This window comes from Cardiocondyla obscurior, linkage group LG10 (genome assembly GCF_019399895.1).
Source record: "Cardiocondyla obscurior isolate alpha-2009 linkage group LG10, Cobs3.1, whole genome shotgun sequence".
NCBI lineage: Eukaryota > Metazoa > Arthropoda > Insecta > Hymenoptera > Formicidae > Cardiocondyla > Cardiocondyla obscurior.
The window spans coordinates 1,253,866-1,272,331 of record NC_091873.1 but is presented as its reverse complement, the minus strand read 5'-3'; the positions used below and the strand labels follow the sequence as shown (position 1 = coordinate 1,272,331).

The 18,466-nt window shown below is 43.1% G+C and overlaps 1 protein-coding gene and 1 long non-coding RNA gene across 3 annotated transcripts in view; one reads left to right on the top strand and one right to left on the bottom strand.

Annotated features, from left to right (window-relative positions):
* Positions 1–18,466, top strand: part of LOC139106062 (uncharacterized) — a 100,455-nt gene that overhangs the window by 18,902 nt on the left and 63,087 nt on the right. Inside the window, exon 3 of one of the 2 annotated variants that reach the window (XR_011546291.1) lies at positions 6,434–7,179. This is a non-coding gene — a long non-coding RNA (uncharacterized lncRNA). Of the gene's footprint in view, positions 1–5,763; positions 7,180–18,466 lie in introns of those variants that run through there. The other variant, XR_011546290.1, reaches the window with a different exon arrangement.
* Positions 1–18,466, bottom strand: part of Pxb (pxb) — a 244,252-nt gene that overhangs the window by 179,125 nt on the left and 46,661 nt on the right. The window lies entirely within an intron of this gene.

Below are 18,466 nucleotides of genomic sequence, written 5' to 3'. Positions count from 1 at the left end.
AGAGGACGAGAGGGTGACGCGCGGGTACCTTCACGTATTAATCGAAGCTCGCGAATCGCTCGTGGAAACGAAAGGAAAGATTACACACAGTATTCCAAGCGCGAGGTTAATTAAAAGTTCTTTAATTTTGTACACGTGTGTTTGCCCGCGCGATCCGCTTCCGGAAACTCGCGACTGCTACGGTAAATAAGTACTTACTTGTCGGGAGTAGCGAGTACACCGTGGATCTTGGAAATTGCACGAGAGCAAATATATGTGCTATCTTAAATTTTCTTAGTTTAATTTCTATTAACTAACTATTAATGTGCCACGCGGAGTGTAAATACCAAAAGATATATATCACGTTAATTTCCGTAACTACCTATGTATATCTCTATTAAAAAATCTTTTATTTTTACTTAATCGATATTTACACAGTATATCCAAGTTTAAAAAAAAAAAAAAAAAAAAGGGCATGCGCTTCTCTCACATATCGATAACTGCTCCCTCTGAGAAAAAAAAAATTTTCTTTTATCTCTGCGTTATTTTCGTCGGTCTGTTGCGTCTTTGTGGCTGCATTTTCCACGCCTGAGATGACACAAACATCTCACGTCCACCGAAAAAAGGGACACAAAGCAAATGTGTAAAGTACGAGCGGGACACCTAACTCGACGATGTAAGACACGTAGTTATCGTTGCGAACCCCGCGTTGGTTGCGGAAAGCTGCCTAGGTTCTTCCTCGCGTCCGAGGAAGAGTCAAGGTTGTATCAATAACTAAAGGATGGGTCCGGTCGAGCTTTTACCGCAAGCTGCCGGCGGCTAGCGTGAGGGATATCCGGGGCAATGGATCGGGACGTGTCCCGGGATTTGCGGATTAGGTCGACCGCCGGCGTAGGAACGCCGTTACGTCTGCGTCTGGCTTAACCGCGGGGATAGATAACGTTACCGAAGGATATACCGAGCCGGATAGTTATGGGCACACATTTTACACCGCCACCGTCGCTGCCGGCTCCTTCCGGCATCGTTCTACCGAAGTACAGCAACATTGCCTCTAGAAATGCAACACGCTTGCTTTTACCTCGCAAAGAGATAACGGATAGCTTGATCAGGACCTCAAAAACTGTTGAAATTACGCTACTGATTAATTTACGTAGAATAAATGCAAAATGATGACAAAGCACGAAGGTTATAAAAATTTATATTACTGAAATATCAATTGTCAAATTTCGGAATTAATAATTAGGAATATTTCACGAATTATTTAAAGCGCTCTACCTGACTTTATTCAAAATTATACATAATTTTAAAATTAAATAGGAAATTAAATATAACGTTATAAAAAAAACGTTAGAAAAAAAGAAAAAAAAAAATAGCGCGTGCACCATCGACCGAATAAAAATAAACTGGCGATCTCTTCCTTGTTCTTTCTCTCTCGCGTTTGGAGCAAAATTTCGTTGGGAGCCCATATCCGTTTTCAGAAATATCCAACGATAACAAGTCCTGGGCGGAATGAATTTGACGTTTCAATTTGCCGGTAAGTTCATTCTCCCGCCGGTTACCGGAAAGAGCGGCGGATATACCGGCGTACGAAATTTTAGCCCTGCGGCGAACTTGCCGTATCTCTATATCCGCGTGCACGCCGACTTCCTTATAATATTATAGAGTCCCGGGGACAGGTAACGAACCAAGCATTGGTCCTGTAAGTAAATCAGTGTAACAAGCCGTCCTATCTATCGTTCAAGTGGAAGCTTGCGAGAGCGGGGGGCGGTGGCTTTGAGCCGGAAGGCAGAACCCGGAACTTCTTCGTTCACGCTCGAGCTGACTCCTTCGATTTGGCTTAAGGGCTCCGATCCCTTTTGCCGTACGCGGAAACCCGGCACGTTCGGCAAAATTTTTCCCCGCGAATTCGAAGAGACGCAGAGAATATCGCCGTATCCTATTCCGCGATCGGAAAAAAGTTGACTAAAAAAAAAAAAAAAAAATTATATATTCCGGGTGTTCACTTCATTGATTTATTTTCACGTCTTGATATTTTTATATTTAGTATATTGATGATTAAACAATTTTAATTGATTTCGAAGGTGCGATCTTTTCGGAAACGGTAAACCGCGCTAATCCTTGTGCGTATGCGTACCGAACGAAGCGGATATTACTCAAACATAAATCTGGTGGTAGCCATTGGCGAATGGACTTGGCGGCCGGCCAGAGCGGTTCTTATAAGTTATAAGTCGGGAGTAACACGCCGAACGGGGCTTTTACGCGGCGTGTGCGCGTTCAGTCAACGGTTAACGATGATGTCAAAACTATTTTCGCTTCCATTTTTCACGATACATTTATGACGCGAGTTTTACGACGGGTACACGTCGACTCGTCACGGCGCAGCGTGCAAAAATCATCGATGGACGAAGCCGATTCGCGAAGTATTGCGCGAAACTAGAAGGATGAGCTGTTTGCGACAAGTGAGAACAGAATTCAGTTGAGATATAATTATATCGCAATCAATTAAAACTGAAATCTCTCTGGAAATGACAAAATCATCGCGCAAACTCGTACTTCAATATTGAATAAATAATTTTCTTTGCCGCTTCGCGCTTCTGAACATGAGAATAAAATGGAAGGCGATATAAATAATTCCAAATTAAGATCTGCATTAAAGAGCCTCGTTCTTGGGGGCTCAATCTCCGTAATGCTAGAGTTAATTCTGAAAATTCCAAACTGCGAAAGAAGATCAAGTTTTCGTGAGAGATAAATGCGCGCTGCTCAAAAGGGCCAGCTGGTCTTGCAGCACCGCGGGCAAAAGGGGTAAAGGCGTAATCGGGTTATGATACCGGACAGGGGGAAGGGGGGAAGTTAATTACATTTCGCCGCGGTTACATTGGGATTCCGTTTACCCCGCGAACTGGAAAACGAGCGTCATAATTATTTCACGACAACGGCAGAGGCAAATGCCCCAGCTGATTTCGTGGACGTGCAATGGAAAAGAGACGCGAGCGAATGGCAAGGCCGCGACGCCACAAAAGCATCTCCGAGGTATTTAATTCATGTCAAAGTACGGCTTTCGTACAAAAGAGAATAGGACACCGAAGAAGAGAGAGAGAGAGAGAGGGAAACAGGAGTGACAGAAGGAAGCGGGTCGCCAAACGCGGCTGGATGAACAGTACCCGTGTTTCTCTTAACCACAACGACCGAGAGAAACAGCAGCCAGCTGACTCCTCCGGTTATCCCCGCGTACGAGATACGTCTTATGATTCAACTGGGGCTCGTGCACGCGCGTGTTTACACGTGTAAACCCGTATGTTTTCCGCGACCGTCCGCGTAGTTAGTAGACTCATCTCTAAACCTTTGTTGATCACGCCACTCGCGCCGCTAATTCGCAAAGATGGTTAGTATTTGTAGGCGGATAAAAAAGAGCTCGCCTCCGTCGACGAGCTTTTATGAAATAAAAAGAGAAGACGACCTCTGATTTCCGTGAGCCTTTCAGTATTAATAAAGAGCCCTAAGTATATTACCCCCACGCTATTACAATTAATTAAGAAAACCCTCGCTTTTCATGATTATAGATAATGGACGGGATGATCCATTACTTTAGGGTGATGGATTCCGGCTCCATTAGATAAATGAAGAGGCGATGCACTTTTCTTTTTTTTTTTTTTTTTTTAATTCTTATAAAGTTGAAAGTATTAATTCTGGTTAAAGGATTAATCGCGGCGCTCTAGACACGCGAAACGTGAGCTTTACGTTCCGCAGAAACAACTGAGCATTGTGCGACCTCAAATCTACACCGGTCGTTGTCCATAAAGCGGAGAAACGGTAATGATCCCCGTGGCGATTAGCTTCTGGCGCTTGTTACTCGAGATTCTTTCGCAAGTTCTCTTTCTCTAACTTTCCCGCAGTCATTCTTTACGATAGACGAATACGTGCTGGCACGAGCAACGTATACGCGACGGATACTTTTCCTTCTTGTAAAATAAGAATATTTCCATTTATATGTAATTTTAGAACTATCTATATTTATAGTTTACATTGGCGTGATACATGACCAACGGTGCTTAATTTCGACTGCTCGTGAATAATTTGAGTTGGTCAAATAATAAAAGAAAAATTTACAATCGATATTTACTGCGCAATTTACAATTATTAATTGCAAAATTGTGCAAATAATAATATAATTGAATACGCATCTTCTAATATTAAATTAAAATAACAAATAGTACAATCAAACGAAAATGATCATGTTACAAACATAAAATAATATAATATACATATAAAAACATAAAATAATAATAAAGCAAAAAGAATAATAATCAAAAGACGTTGATGAAATCCGCACATTTTTTTTTCGAACAGAAAAACTTTAATTCGCAAAATTAAAAAAGAAAAAACTCTATATTAACGTTCTAATGCAGTTTCTGTTTAATACTGAGTTCCATCAATTTATTTCAGTTTTCTCACCGGCAAAATGAGAAAGAAATAAAGAGAACTGCGATAAACCTTTCGCGGCAAACATTCGATTAGATTGGTAATCCTTCGGAACGGCCATTTCTCCGGAAGCCTCGGACAAGCACTAAAGACTGCTGTATACACTCTCCTCGAGAAAGTCGCCGACAATAAACCTCGCCGTTTCATTATCGCCACCCCCTTCGTCCCCCTGACCGACTGACGTCCTGCCGTCTCTCTGCAACCCTCTGGTCGCCGTCGGGCTAGCTTTTTCCGCGGCTGGGCGATAAATCGACACGAAATTTCCGACGCGCGGTGCAATTATCGGCAGCGGTCGCGTGTGTCCACTCAAACTGCGTCGGCCCCCTGGTTCATTACTTTCGAATGGGCCGTTGGTACACACCAAGGGACCCCGCGGGCCCCGCTTCGCAATATATTGCCGACGACAGACAGACGGACGGCGCGGACTATAATTCAATCTTGTCAAATACATTAACGGGTCAGCTCTCATCGGTACGAAGCAGACTCGGTCTGACTCACAGGAAACATTCGGCTCACATAAACTGCGAACACGGCACATTATACGGAGAATATAGCTGTTCCGTTTTCGATCAATTTATCGATTCTCGCGCCAAATGGTTCAATAATAATTTTTTAATACTCTCTCTTCTTTACGTATATCTAAATTTTTATAATTCTAGCATTTGTTTTTATTAAAGTGCAATCTATTTATAACAATTGGGAGGGATGAAGAAATTGAAAGAAATCTGTCTTTAAATTTCATCGCTTGAATGAGTCTCGCTGAGGTTTCTAGTCTCGTTAATGAACGACAAAGTCGTACTTTTTTGGCACGGTCAAATAACGCATTCCTCGCGTACCGTTGAATGAAAGCACGAAAAAAAAGAGCGGCGGTGGAGTGAATCTGTCGTCTGTTTGTGCGCTCCCGTCGTTTTGTCCCCACAAACGGCAGCTGAAGAAACAGTCCTCGTGATCCTTGTAATTACTTTCGCGAATGGAGTTGCTTGACGAAATTCTTTTTTTCCTTTACTAAGCTATAATCAGTGGCGCGACCTGTATCTTTAACATGCAGCTTCGTGAACGCGCTTCGCGAGACACTCGCCGCTTTATTTCGCTGCTCTTTATGGCTTATTCTTTTCCTCAATTTAAACTTGCGGGAGCCTGAACTCTCGTCTCCATCCGTCATAACAAATTCGCTAAAACGACAAAGTCGGCCGTAAAAAAAATCCCCCCCGCCCGTTCGCTATTCAAACGTCGGAAGGTACGTGCGCCAACTGCTGATCGCGCGTTCTTCGTCGTAGTGAAATATTCGCCGGGTGAAGTTAATTCTGCGGATTCGTTGCAGAAAAAAAAGAAAAAAAAATTATATAGGTATATATATATTCTATTAAAAAAAGTAGATAAAAAAAAGGACGAGAGTAAACGTTAGTTGTCAAGAAGGTTTCAAAATTCGGTATCAGTTCAATTTGCAATTAATATTCAGCATATACAATTATTTTATAACACGTTGAATCATGTAGAGGTGAGAGAGAGTGAGAGATAGCCGGGAGGAAATGGGATAAAGGTGAGCGGCGTACGTGTTGCGTGCGAGCTACGTTCTCCCACTACCCCTCCTCTCGTTTTGTCCTTCTCCAGCAGTCGAACGAGACGCACGTACGCGGCAGCCACTCCGTACGTATCACAAGAATCACGTGCAATCGGCGGGTCAGGACACATAATCTGGCGTAATTCACCTTCCTCGACTAATTCTGCATATGTGAATAGCACCGGTGGCTACATCTTTTCGCTATAAAATGAGTTATAACCTCGTCTATGCGTACATTAAATTCGCGTCTCGTGGCCAGAAACGAAACGTTGATAAGTACAATCGGGCTCGAGGGAACAGGGTCTCGATCGACAAGTCCGCGATATATTCCGGAGACATTTGTTCGTGAAGTATAATTACTTGTAACTTAATACTTCGAGATTGCTAACCGAGTAACACTTTTTCTGTTTTTAGTGGAAATCCAGAGGACGACTAACGAACTCTCGTTGAAGGAACACTAGGCTTGACATCCCCGTTAAGAGTGTCCAGTGCTGAGAGGAGGAGGAGGCCTAGGAGAGGCATCGAGCACCGATGGAGCGACCCACTGGTAAGGATAATTTTTTCTTTTTCTTTGGCATTCTCATAACTCAATTATTTTAATATTTAATTTAAAAATCAGAGGCGCTCTACAATTTAATTTTTTCATTTATTTATTACAGATCATCTTATCAACAATTCCGCCGCTGCACATCAGTGAAAAAGAAAGAAGAAAAGTGCCGAACGCCGAAACTGTAACGAATACGAACCGCAGCCGGTTCGTCGGTCGTTTCGGGAGTTCCGCAGTTATCGGGCGTTTCTTTTCATATAATAAATTTTTTAACGGGAGTGCCGTGGACTATCGCGCGATAGTGTTTAATAAAAAATTTAATTCTTGTGACAAATAATTTATCGGGCGCGTTCGCGTGTGTCCAGTGCGCGGAAGGATGACTCGACACGTCCCATCTGAGAGGAGGAGCAGGCCCGGGACGGGCATCCTGCATCGGCGGAGCAACTCTTAAGTAAGCATACATTACTTTTTATAAAATATTAAATACAAACTTTTACCTTTTTTTTTTAATTAATTTTATGAACCAATTTACACATGTCTACAATAATATATTTTATTTTATGTTACAGCCAACGGCAGAAATCTACAACTCCGCTGACGCTCATGCAGATTGGTGAGTCGCATGGTTTTTTTTTTTTTCGTAGTTTTGCATGATTTCTTCTAGTATACATATATACCAATGCAGCGGCGGTATAGCTCGTATTCCAACTTCGAGATGAACGAAATTGTCCGCAAACAGCGCGACAAGAAAAACACGAGCGAACGCGAATTATCAATTTACTTCAATGAGCGTGAGATCGAATAGCGCTGGATTATCCGCGGTCCGGCTGCACTTTGCCGCGAATAAGTCACGAGCAACGAACAAATGGAGAACACGGTGTAGGACGCAGCCCGAAATAATTAGCGCCTGCGTTTTTATCTGGCAATCAGGATCGCGGGACGGATAATAATTTCGAACGCGAGTGGCCGGGCGAACGATCGTAAATCTGATTTATTGGCCCGGCAAAGTTTCGCGCGCTAACTAGCAACGTCGACGTTTATAAGGACGCCTCATCTCGTTGCGATTAATAAATTCGACGCCGCTCGTATCGCGGAATTAATAAGCGTGAGCGGGCTCATAGAAAAGGCAGCGCGAATCCCTGCTTATAATTAAATTTGCCGAGTTCGTAGATGTGATGCGAGATGCTCGAATACCGCTGGACATTCGTTTCAGAGAGTTCTCGCTTATAGGGCGATATAATTTCACGGCGGTTAAACTTTTACAATAAATATAAATGAAGTTTATTAACGGACTTTATTATTTCGTATTCTCCCGATTTGATCTTCGACTAGATTAATAATCATTAAAGATTCGTTAAGTGGGCAGGTGCATCGGTGGCGGAAACTTCTTTAAACGTCGGGGTCGAAATTAGAATATATTTTTCTCTTTTAATTATAAGGTTGCGTGCTTTTGGCGCTTCGTATCTCATTTTGCATCACCATCCATATAAGCTGGCGGATATATTACTCGAATAACAACGCTACTGTAAAACTTGTGCGCCGCTTTCCTTTTTCCTTTTTTACCGGGAGCGACGGAACGGCGTGCTAGATGCGCTAGGCGTCGTTTAATTCGTTTTCAAGCAACCCGTTCTCGTCGGAGCGCGGCGCAAAACGACCAGAAACGCATAATTATGAGCCGCACCGACGGCACTTCATCCGGACAATCACCGTGCGGCCTCCTCCGGTAGTAATTTCACGTTAAGATTAATTATTCGCGCGAAATACCGGCCTCCGTGCTAGCGCGAGCGAAGCGAGCGGACGGACTCGCGTTTTAATTGAATTAATCAAGTGGCGCACTTGCACGCTGCCCGGCCTAGTTCGTTCGCGCAACAACGCGCTCTCGGTCCTGAATTAACACCCTTATAATAACGATCCGCTTTGACGAAATTTCGGCCGAGTCGCAATTATCGCGAGCGGTATACGCTCGCCGAATTTCACGGTGCAGCATTAATCGGGCCGATTAATCGTCTCTTTCTGCGCTTGAAACGCGCACGTTTAACGCTCGCGTGTACGCTATGTCTCCGACAGTTTGTCTGAATTATTATTAGTCAATATTTCCGTTCTGTCTGCTTTCGCAAAGTCAGCATATAGCGATAAAATGTTAGATTGTCTCAAAGCAACTCCGTTTCCCACAAAATAAAACATTTCTTAAAAAAAAAAAAAATTACATTCTTTTAACGTATGGTTGTTAAAATATAAAAATTTATTAATACAAACTCGCAGTAGGGGTAGACTATTGGATTAGCATATCGCGATCGTTATCGAGCGCAAGTAGCGAATGCACAAATAGAACGAGGCTTAATGCAATGTTGTGCTCCGCACGCACACGCTAACAATGGGGTAAACAGAGAAAATTACCGCTTGCTAACGGCAGAGTATCGAATTCAGCCTGCCTCCGCCTGACGGAGGTTATTTGGACCGACGAGACAACTCTCTCTCGTCCCCCGCGGTCCTGTCGCGTGACGAGCACATCTCCCTTTCTCTTCCCCCGTGCTCAATGCTCTTAATGAAACCCGATGCGACCCGGGGCCGATAACCCTCTAGGCGCGGTCTGGAAGCCGCCACCCCTTTGACGGCCGTTTCGGAGACGGGCTAGGAAAAAGGCAAATTAAATTCGCAAGTAAAATCGCGAGGCGAGAGAGGAATGGCCGAAGAAGCAAGGAGAAGAGATAGAACGATAGGACGAAACGCCTGGCGCGACAATGGCCTTGTTAAGGCACCCACTAATTGCGCCCAGCGCCTTAATGGATCCTCGCGAAAATTGCATCGACCTAAGTCCGTCAGAACGTGCCCCTCCTTCGCGCCCTTACCCCCCTCTCCCCCCTTATCTTTTCTTTTTCGTCTTCGTGACTGTCGTCTGCCTGCACGGGCTTTGTTCTGACCCGCCTCCTCTTCAGCGGTATCCGTCCTTCGGCTTTTTAGATCCTGACAAGGCGTGTTCCAGGTTGTATCCGAGCAGGCGGGAGAAAGGCTCGAGTAACAGCTGGAAGCGATCTTTTTGCGAGGAAAAAATTGGATTTTGATCGAGCGGTTAGAGTAGCGTCGCCAAATTGAATTTTAAGACTGTAAGAACGTGGGTGTACAAAGAATGAATTCGTATTTAATTATTGTTTCCGCGTGGAATGCATACGTAAAGTATTTTTTTAATATGAAATAAATAATTTTCGGAAGATTCGAAAAGCATCTAATATTTTTAAAGATTATAAAAATACATTATTTTCTTTTCATAGCAATTGTTATAATAATTTATTTCAGATTATAAATATTTTTTTTTCCGTTCAATTTTTTGCATTTTTCTCTTTCCGCATCTCTCGCGTTTTTCTCTCCGTTTCTGCATCTCGTTCCCTTCTTTTTCCGGCTAGAATTTAATCGGGCAGATCCTCCTCGACCTCGCATGAGCTACGCTAAATCCCCAACGGACGACAGTAAGCGAGCGCGCAGGCTAGCTATTTTAGCAGATCAAAGACAACGGTCAGAATGATTGATACGACGGCACGCCCCATTGGATCTTCGCATGCAACCGCAGCGAGTCTTTCGATAAATAAGTCAGTCGCACTGTAGTCAACTGGGATTATATCGCCGCAAACCTTTTGCCTCGCTTGTTAACGCGATCCGCATTCTCGACATTTTTCCTCTACTCATTTAGAAGGATTAATTCCTGCTCCTTTTTCCCTCGCGCAAAGTGTCAATTATACTCGACATTGAATAGTAACTTCCATGTATCGAGGCACCGCAAAATTCGCTGGTCGAAACTTAATTTTCTATTCCACGTCATAAACAAAAATAAATTTTAATTATATATAATGGTGTTTATTTCCCTTGTGGGATACACCCGGACCTCCGCTCGGGAAATAAATTTTAATTCTTTATATTAATTTGTTTAATTAAAAATGTAATGTAATAAAAGATATTTTATTTGGTATAGTTTTATTTTTAGAGAAGCCAAAATAGTTTTTTTTTTTAAACTTTTGTTTTATTTTGTAAAAAAAACGTGAAACTATATCTAGACCGGCTTTTTTTTTTTTTAATATATCGAGAATTATCGTTAAATGCCCGAAAGATTGGTACTTCGTACTCCGGTCACGGACGTGCGCGGGGAGACTGCCATGCCTCGCGATACAAGCTTCGATAAATAAGGTTCTGCCCCGTGGTACACTCCCGAGAAGCTACTTGCTTTATCGCGAGCTCCGCTGCTTAGAATTCCGCTTGTTACCGTGACGTGGCGAGTTCATTTCAGCATTATATTTCTCTTCCCGGCACAATAGCGTACCACCGTCCATCCGTGGAAAATAATGATAGCTCTTACATCTTCAAGAGTATCGGAGAGAGAGAAAAATAAATTACATAAGAGAATGCTATTATCCAGAAAGAAACTGGGTCGACTGCGAAGCACTCGAGAAGTCAAAAGACTTGGTTTAATATTTCATTAATATAGGATTGTATTTGCATAAAGCTTCTCGCATCGCCGCTGAGGATATTACGTAAAAATAGCGTTCAGCGTGTACATCATAAATATATTTATGAAATATATTTATAAAGATCCGTAGATCGCCAGGCGCGACATCGTTACGCATATCATCGTGAATCACGTCGTTGTTGCGCGGTTGAAGAATACGACGCGGCGACGTTCGCATAAGCCAGTCACACCTCGACCGGCACTTTGTATATGAGCCTCTTTTGCATTCGCGCGCTTGTACATCGCTGTGAATTCTGAACGTTATGGACCTATCTACCGGCGGAGTCTCATCGCGTTCATATATCAGAGGTAGTTAACTCACCCCGAATGTCGCGCCGTGACATCAACGACGTTTCGACTGCCGGCGTGCCCCGATAACGCATATTTGCATGCCGAGGCGCTGACGCACGTCCGAGACACGCACAACGCGAAAGAAACGGTCCCCTTATGTATCGCGCGGGGTCCCTTACATCACGACCGTACTTAACAAGTTGAGCTCTGTAAACGACAAGTTATAAGTCGCCGTTTCTAGAAGCATTTGAAATAATTTTGCGTCAATCTTTCCTCGTGTTTTTAATTTTTTGTAAAAAAAAAAATTATTATTATTAAATAATTAATTAAAGTTCTTTAATAATTTTAAATAAATTTGAATTCTAATTAAATTTTACTGCTAACAATGTTAACAAATTTTAAGTACATTTATATGCGATGGAGAAAGACTTTCTAATCGTGACTAGAATAGGATTAGATTATAAAAAAGAGTGCTTTCGCGATGCAAATGCAGATCGTTCACGTGTAGCACGTTCTACGCGGCTCGTTAGGGCTCAAGGGGTGACAGCGGAGGGCGAATCTCGCGTTTCGATGGCATCCCAACGACGTGCCGAGTGATTCCGGTGTGGACGCGCGGCGTCGTGGCTTGTTGCCGCGCACTCGACGCGTTCCGTCGACTCGAAAATATATGTCCCGTCGAGATCATAGGCCGCTATACTTCGTCCCCGTCGCAACCAGCGCTAAAATTAAGCGGTATCGCCCAGCGACCTCCGATACTCGCCAAAACAGAAGAACGCGTCAAATTTGCAATAAAAGAAATCCCGCGAGACCGAGATACGTAGAAGAATAGTCAATTCTATTTAGAATCTTATTGTTTTTTCATCATACTTCTATCATTTTAAGAGAGTTTATTGTATTATCAATTATCCAGATAAAATAGAAATTCTCCCAACAATTTGATCTATGTAGTAGTATAAATTATGAAGTAGAACACAGTCCAGCGAATATATTCGTACCAAACGGTGGGAAAGGGTTACCTACGCGGAAATAGCATAGTTTCGTTATTGTGCGGCATTCACCTTCGATAAACAATCAGGAAAGAATCGGTGTCCGATGATTTCGAAGGAGTAAACGAGATTGCCGGTAAAGAGAAGGGAAAATGCTCTCGAACGCCGCGCGATTGAGGCAGGGGAAAATAACTGGAGTTTATCGGACTCTTTGAAGACCGAGATTGGAAAACGTCTCTTTCACGACTTTACGGTAGCTGTTGGGGGTGTCGCGAGAGCGGATGGGAATGGAAAAAAAAGAAGGTAAAATAGCGCAGCTTCTATTCGACCGTTAATGAAACAGTGACGATCAACAGCGAGTCGTAAAGACCGTCTGTTCTCTTTATCGGTGAGTCGCCGATAGCGTTAACGTGCAATACAAACGCTCTGTTGTCCTAGTTCTTCTTTTTTTTTTTTTCCTTTCTTTTCTCTTTACATTTGCATCGAGCTTGAGCGAAATACTCAACGCAATCTTCATCAAAAATGCTATTAAAAATATAAGCTCAATCGATGTCTAGCATTTATATTTAAAAACTCGGTAATTACTTCGCGATTAAATTTCTTGCAAATACAACGCCGATAAAGAATCAACCGAGAGAACGGTTTTATTAACGTGTATATCAATATAATTATTACAAAGCGGTTCGGAAAATCCCGTGCGATCTCATAAATCGATGTGGGTTCAGCCGGAGGTAATAATAAGCGCTGGCGAGTGCGTCATTACTCTGCCGCTACTATGCTCGCGCGAAGTCTCCTTGACAAAACTCTCGGTATATTGGGAGAATGGCTTTCTCCTCGCGACACCCAGCCATTCTCTTTCCGCGTGCCGTCGAAAGAGTCTATAATTCTGCGGCGTTTCGACGGAAATCCTCGAAAAGAAAGAGCGCGACGAGAAACTTGAGCCTGATCTACGGTTCTCGTTACCTCGCCCGCTTCGCGGCCCGCCTCCAACCCCGAGCAGAAACCATCTCTTACTTATCTACCCGCCGGTCCGCGCGCGCCCCGAACTCGGTTGCATAACGATAGGATCTCGCGCACGTTGCACACGTGCCAAAGAAAGCCTTTGTTCCATCTCCATCTCGCGTCAGGTAAACCCCTTTGACGCCGTCACGTGCCAGAGTTTAAATCTCGCACCGACTCTCGCCTGGTAATAAAGCTTCTTTACGAGAGAGAAAAAAAAATCGCTTTTATTTCGATCTCCTTAATGATTCTCGCTGGATTAAAGGTTCCGCGTATTCAACAACGGTGGCTGCTAAAATCGCGACAATTATGAAAGAGTTTGTTATATCTCTCGAATCTTTGCGCTTCAAACGAAATAACTCTTTATGCACCGTTTTTATTAGGTATGAATTTTTATATTTATTAGATCTTCGCAGGAATAGGATATCCATTCTGCCTTTGTAGCTCCGGTAAAATAAATTTTTATATCGCTCCTCGCGCGCCGGAGAAGTAATCCCGTCGATTGTTCAGGTAAGCGTGATTTAATTCCTATAAACCCGATAATTTTGTCGTTTGCAAATGTCCGTTGCGATTCACCGCCTCGCGATTCCGTTTCATTATTTTATCGGCGTACAAAGCTTTAACTATTCGTTTATCGGCGGCACGAAAAAAAAAAAAAAAATCGGTACCCGTCTAAAATCGTCATTTTATTTTTCCCGCCCGTCAATAATGGGAGCAATTTGCCGCGCGTTCAGTCATCACGCTGCTCATCATCGTTCCTATTGACCAAAAGTGCACGGCACGCATCGGCAATGCGTGCGCGCGAGGCACGTTTTCTGAATGCCCATTCAGTGAATTTTGTAAGCAATAAATGGAACATATTTGGTATTTACGGGTCGTTCATGGGCCACGGGCGAATGTAAATGGTTTTAAACTGCAATCGGCGATTCATTCGCCGGTCCCCTGGCGACTCCGGCGAAAAAGTGCTCGGCGAAAATTGAATAATCGAGTCACTCGTCAACGGACGCGGTTGTGTCAATGAATTTTGCATGCGGCCCTTTTGAAAGTATAATGTTATTGTGTGATCCAATATTGCGGTAGACGTTTTTACGAATGCGCACAACCCCGCTAACAAGCAGCAATTACACTCGAACACTTCTCGCGCGGGAGGAAGTGTGCGTGCGTACACGTATAAGCAGAACTTTCGAATATTTTTAACCTTTTAGAACGCATTTATAAATTAATATTATTAACCAGAACAATAAAATTGCAAACTCGATTAACCCGTAAAACAAATCGGAATTTACGGCAAAAATTTATTTCAAATGAAATATATAAATCGTCGAGTCGTTTTGGTGAAAGAAACATTGCGAAAGCAATAATGGCAATAATACATATAAAACCTACGTCATACTAAATCAATGTTACACGGCGCTAAATTAGATCGGTATTACCGTGACAAACTTCCCATTTTTTAGCAATCGCGATCGCGACTTCTAGCTCGCTGTCGTTCGTCACTGTCGAGCGAGGAGAAAGGACGAAAATCCTAGTGATCCAGGTCGAAGTTAAGTGCGGTGGAGGCAAGGAGAGCGCTCGCTTGCACTCGCACCATTACTCTCGAGTACTTTGTGACAGCCGATAATTGGACGTGTCCTTTGATCCCCTCGGCGCTACCTTCATCCGGTAGGATTTCCAGATTTTGCAACGGATCGGTGATAGATCGGCGGCACGCGCCGTGTTTTGTCCAATGTATTTTTTTTTTTTTTTTTTTTTTTTTATTTACCCCCTGGCTTTTCCCGCTCCCGTGATCTTTCTTTCCGGTGGAAAAGTGATTTTTATCACGACAGGACGAATCCCCATTTTTCACCGTCGCTCACGTGGAAAACTTGCGCGATTTGATTTTCACCTACGCTCGGACGGAAATTTCATAACAAGTTAAACGACGTGATTTTAAAATTCAGCTCGGGCTTATTAGCGTCTTCAATGATAAATAATCCACAGGCGCCACATGAAAATGTTTTTCCGGGGAAAATCACACCTGAAAATTGTCGCCGAGACTTTTCCCTCGCACGCGTTACGTCAAGTCTTATACTTTTAACCGACGCCACGCTTCGCCTTCTCGGCCACCTTTTAACGATTTCCGGAGGTTGATAATATTAAATTAATGAGAATTTTATTTCCATCAGATATCGCGCGGCAATCAATAAAACACCATTCGACGACGAGGTTTTTCTGCGGCGGTCGTTTTGCACGGATTAAAAGTTAATTCTCGCCCTAATTGGAAATGCGATCGCGGGCGGAATGTAAAAGAGGGAGTCGTTACCGCTGATAACGAAGTGATCCGCGGAATATTGACCCGCGCGCCTAAGAAAACGGAGACCAATCCCGTCGCCGTGGCTTTTAATCTCTCCGACGTCTATGACGACGAGGGGGAGTTCGCGTTTCTTTTTCGCCGGGTGGAGATTAAAGATCTACTCGATCCGAGCAGAGATTAAGTTCTCCAGTCTCGATTCTCGCGGTAAGGGAAAAAGAGCGTAGGGACGCCGAGAAAAATTTTCCGATAATCTTTGCCGGTCGGTGAGATCGGCTCGGATCGATCCGAACGATCACCGAATATCGCGCGAGCGGACCAGGACGAAGTCTGGCTCCTCCCGAGATGAGATCGGGAAAATCGAGAGGCGGATAAGATGGTGGAAAAGGGTGGCCATTGTCACGTGGACTTCCAATTAAAGTCGGACGGACAGGCGCGGCAGGGCGATAGGTCAGAAGCGGCCCCTCGTGCGAATCCTCTCGATAGCCTTTCGTCTCTAGACGTCGGCCGACGTTCACGTCACTAATCGGACGAGTAAAGCCAGGAGGGGGAAAAAAAAAATATACCGTGGCCCTGCGGGGCGAGCCGGGGTTTATAATTGAATTCGCTTGTTGCCGCTGATGGGCAACCGATTGCTTTCGTTTAGCAAACACTAACTTTTAATTATTTCCTCCCACGTGCGCTGGCCGGGCGAACGAGAACTTGCGTGCGGGCGAGAGATTGATTCGGCTAAACAGTACGCAACAACAAATTCCTAACTGCGCAGGGAAATGACAAAATATACACGAAGCCCGCGCACATGCTGGGTCAAAAACTGTAACGTTGATAATTACTAACGATAATAAACGAAATTGTCATTAGTTTCAATTTCGACGCGGTAATCACTCGGTAATAGAACACACGTCGCATGATTAACTGATTACGGATTAAATGTCAGAATTATAACGAAGTCCTTTCAATTGATTCGAAGTATAAGCTATTAAAATATAAAGTTTCGGTTCTCAATATTTTCATTTGAAAAATAGAAAATTTAATGAATAACCAAGTCTTGTATAATAGTCGATCTGAAACTTTTGATACGCTCTATGTACACGCGTATATGTATATATATATAAGGGTGAGAGAAAAAGAGAGAGAAAGAGAGAGAGAAATAGAATGGGGGGAAAATGCAGGCAGCAGTATGGCGAAACAACGCGCGAGGACTGTTGTCGAACCTAACTGCGCAAACATCGGCACCCGCTGATTGCTTCGATTCGCGCTGGTTTTGCATTCAGAATCGCCGACGAGGCCGCGTGGCGGTAAAAGAATTGTGTACGGAGGGCGAATTAATGCGCGAGTCAAATTCGGAATTGGAAAAACAGAGCGCGGTTTCCGTGGTCGGTGGTTGCACGTGCTCGCATGCGTATGCACGAAACGATCGTTTTTCCCCGCGTTTACACCACGGTTTCCATATCGCCCGCCGTTGAAGACCCGCTCGTTCTTCGTCGGATTTTACAAAATTGCTGGATATCAAAAAACGGACAAATCTTTCGGTAAAAAGTCTGTACGGCGCATTGAAGCAGCAAGCGTCTATACTGGAATAAAAATAAGCTTGTCAGATTCTTTTTGCAAGAAAATTGAAAAAGAAAAAAATTTATTTAAGAAAGCACCTAAAGGTACATTATTAATATGCATTATTGTTCGTCGGTTTACTATTATTTTTTGTTATATTTTTGGGCACAGATTTTCTTTCATAGATTATCTTTATAAATAATTTTATTTCCTATTTAGTATTCTATATTTAGCGTGAAAGATAATCGGGTGGAATATTTTGCGTGCAGCGAACAAAATCGCGGGAACGACCTTCAATAAATTATTACAGATTATCTGCGCAGAATTTTAAATCAAAATTCAGACAGATATATCACGCTCCGAAATAGAGTAAACGGAGCGCACATGTGGGTGTGCAATTTTATAGTTTACTTCTCTGGCTGGTGACGGATAAATTAAACAGTCGAATTAGCAATGATTACTGTAATTTTCACGACGCGTGTGATAAAGCGCCGCCGCGGCCAATTGCGCCCAGCTATTTGCGCCCTTCCGACTTATTATGTGAGCTGTCCCGTAATTTTCATCCGCGCTGTTAAAGCCGACATTTAAATACTATCCAATACGCAATTCTGAAAAAAATATTGATAAATTTAACGCAACACTTCCCTCCTAATGACAATCAATTAACATTATTTGAATTGCGCCCGATTCATTGAATTTTCCGCATAATGACATCGCCAATTATCGCTTCTTTAATTTTCAATTAATTTGACGATAAAGTTAATAATTATCCAACGAAATTTTTATCTAATGAACATTATCGTGATTCTTGAGTCTTTAAAATAAATCATGTTAGGTAAAATTAACGTAAACGAGTATTAAAATACTTCAATGTTTAATCATAAAGACAATCAACGTATTAAAATGACAAATTTGTCTTCGAGATTTAAATCTATTTTAAGATAGCTCCGAGGAAGTTTGCGAATGACAAAAGCAGACTTGGCTGAAAAGATATGAGCAATTTACTCAAAAAAAAAAAAAAAAAAAAAAAGGGCTGCAGGTGGACGGTGCATTCGACTGCAGGTGGCTGAAGCAATTAACGAGCCAAGCGTTTAGCATAGATAATCACTCGCGGGAGCCGTGGTCGATGAAATGCTATTCTGTCCCTCCTCCCCCTCCCCCGCGCGCGTCCGCGATTCCCGACGCAATTATCAATCGAGAGAGCCCGATGTGCATTAACATAATCAGATCAGCCGCCGTACCCAAACCGTTCCGCAAGCCTTTCCGGGCCGAAAGACCGTTCTCGCAT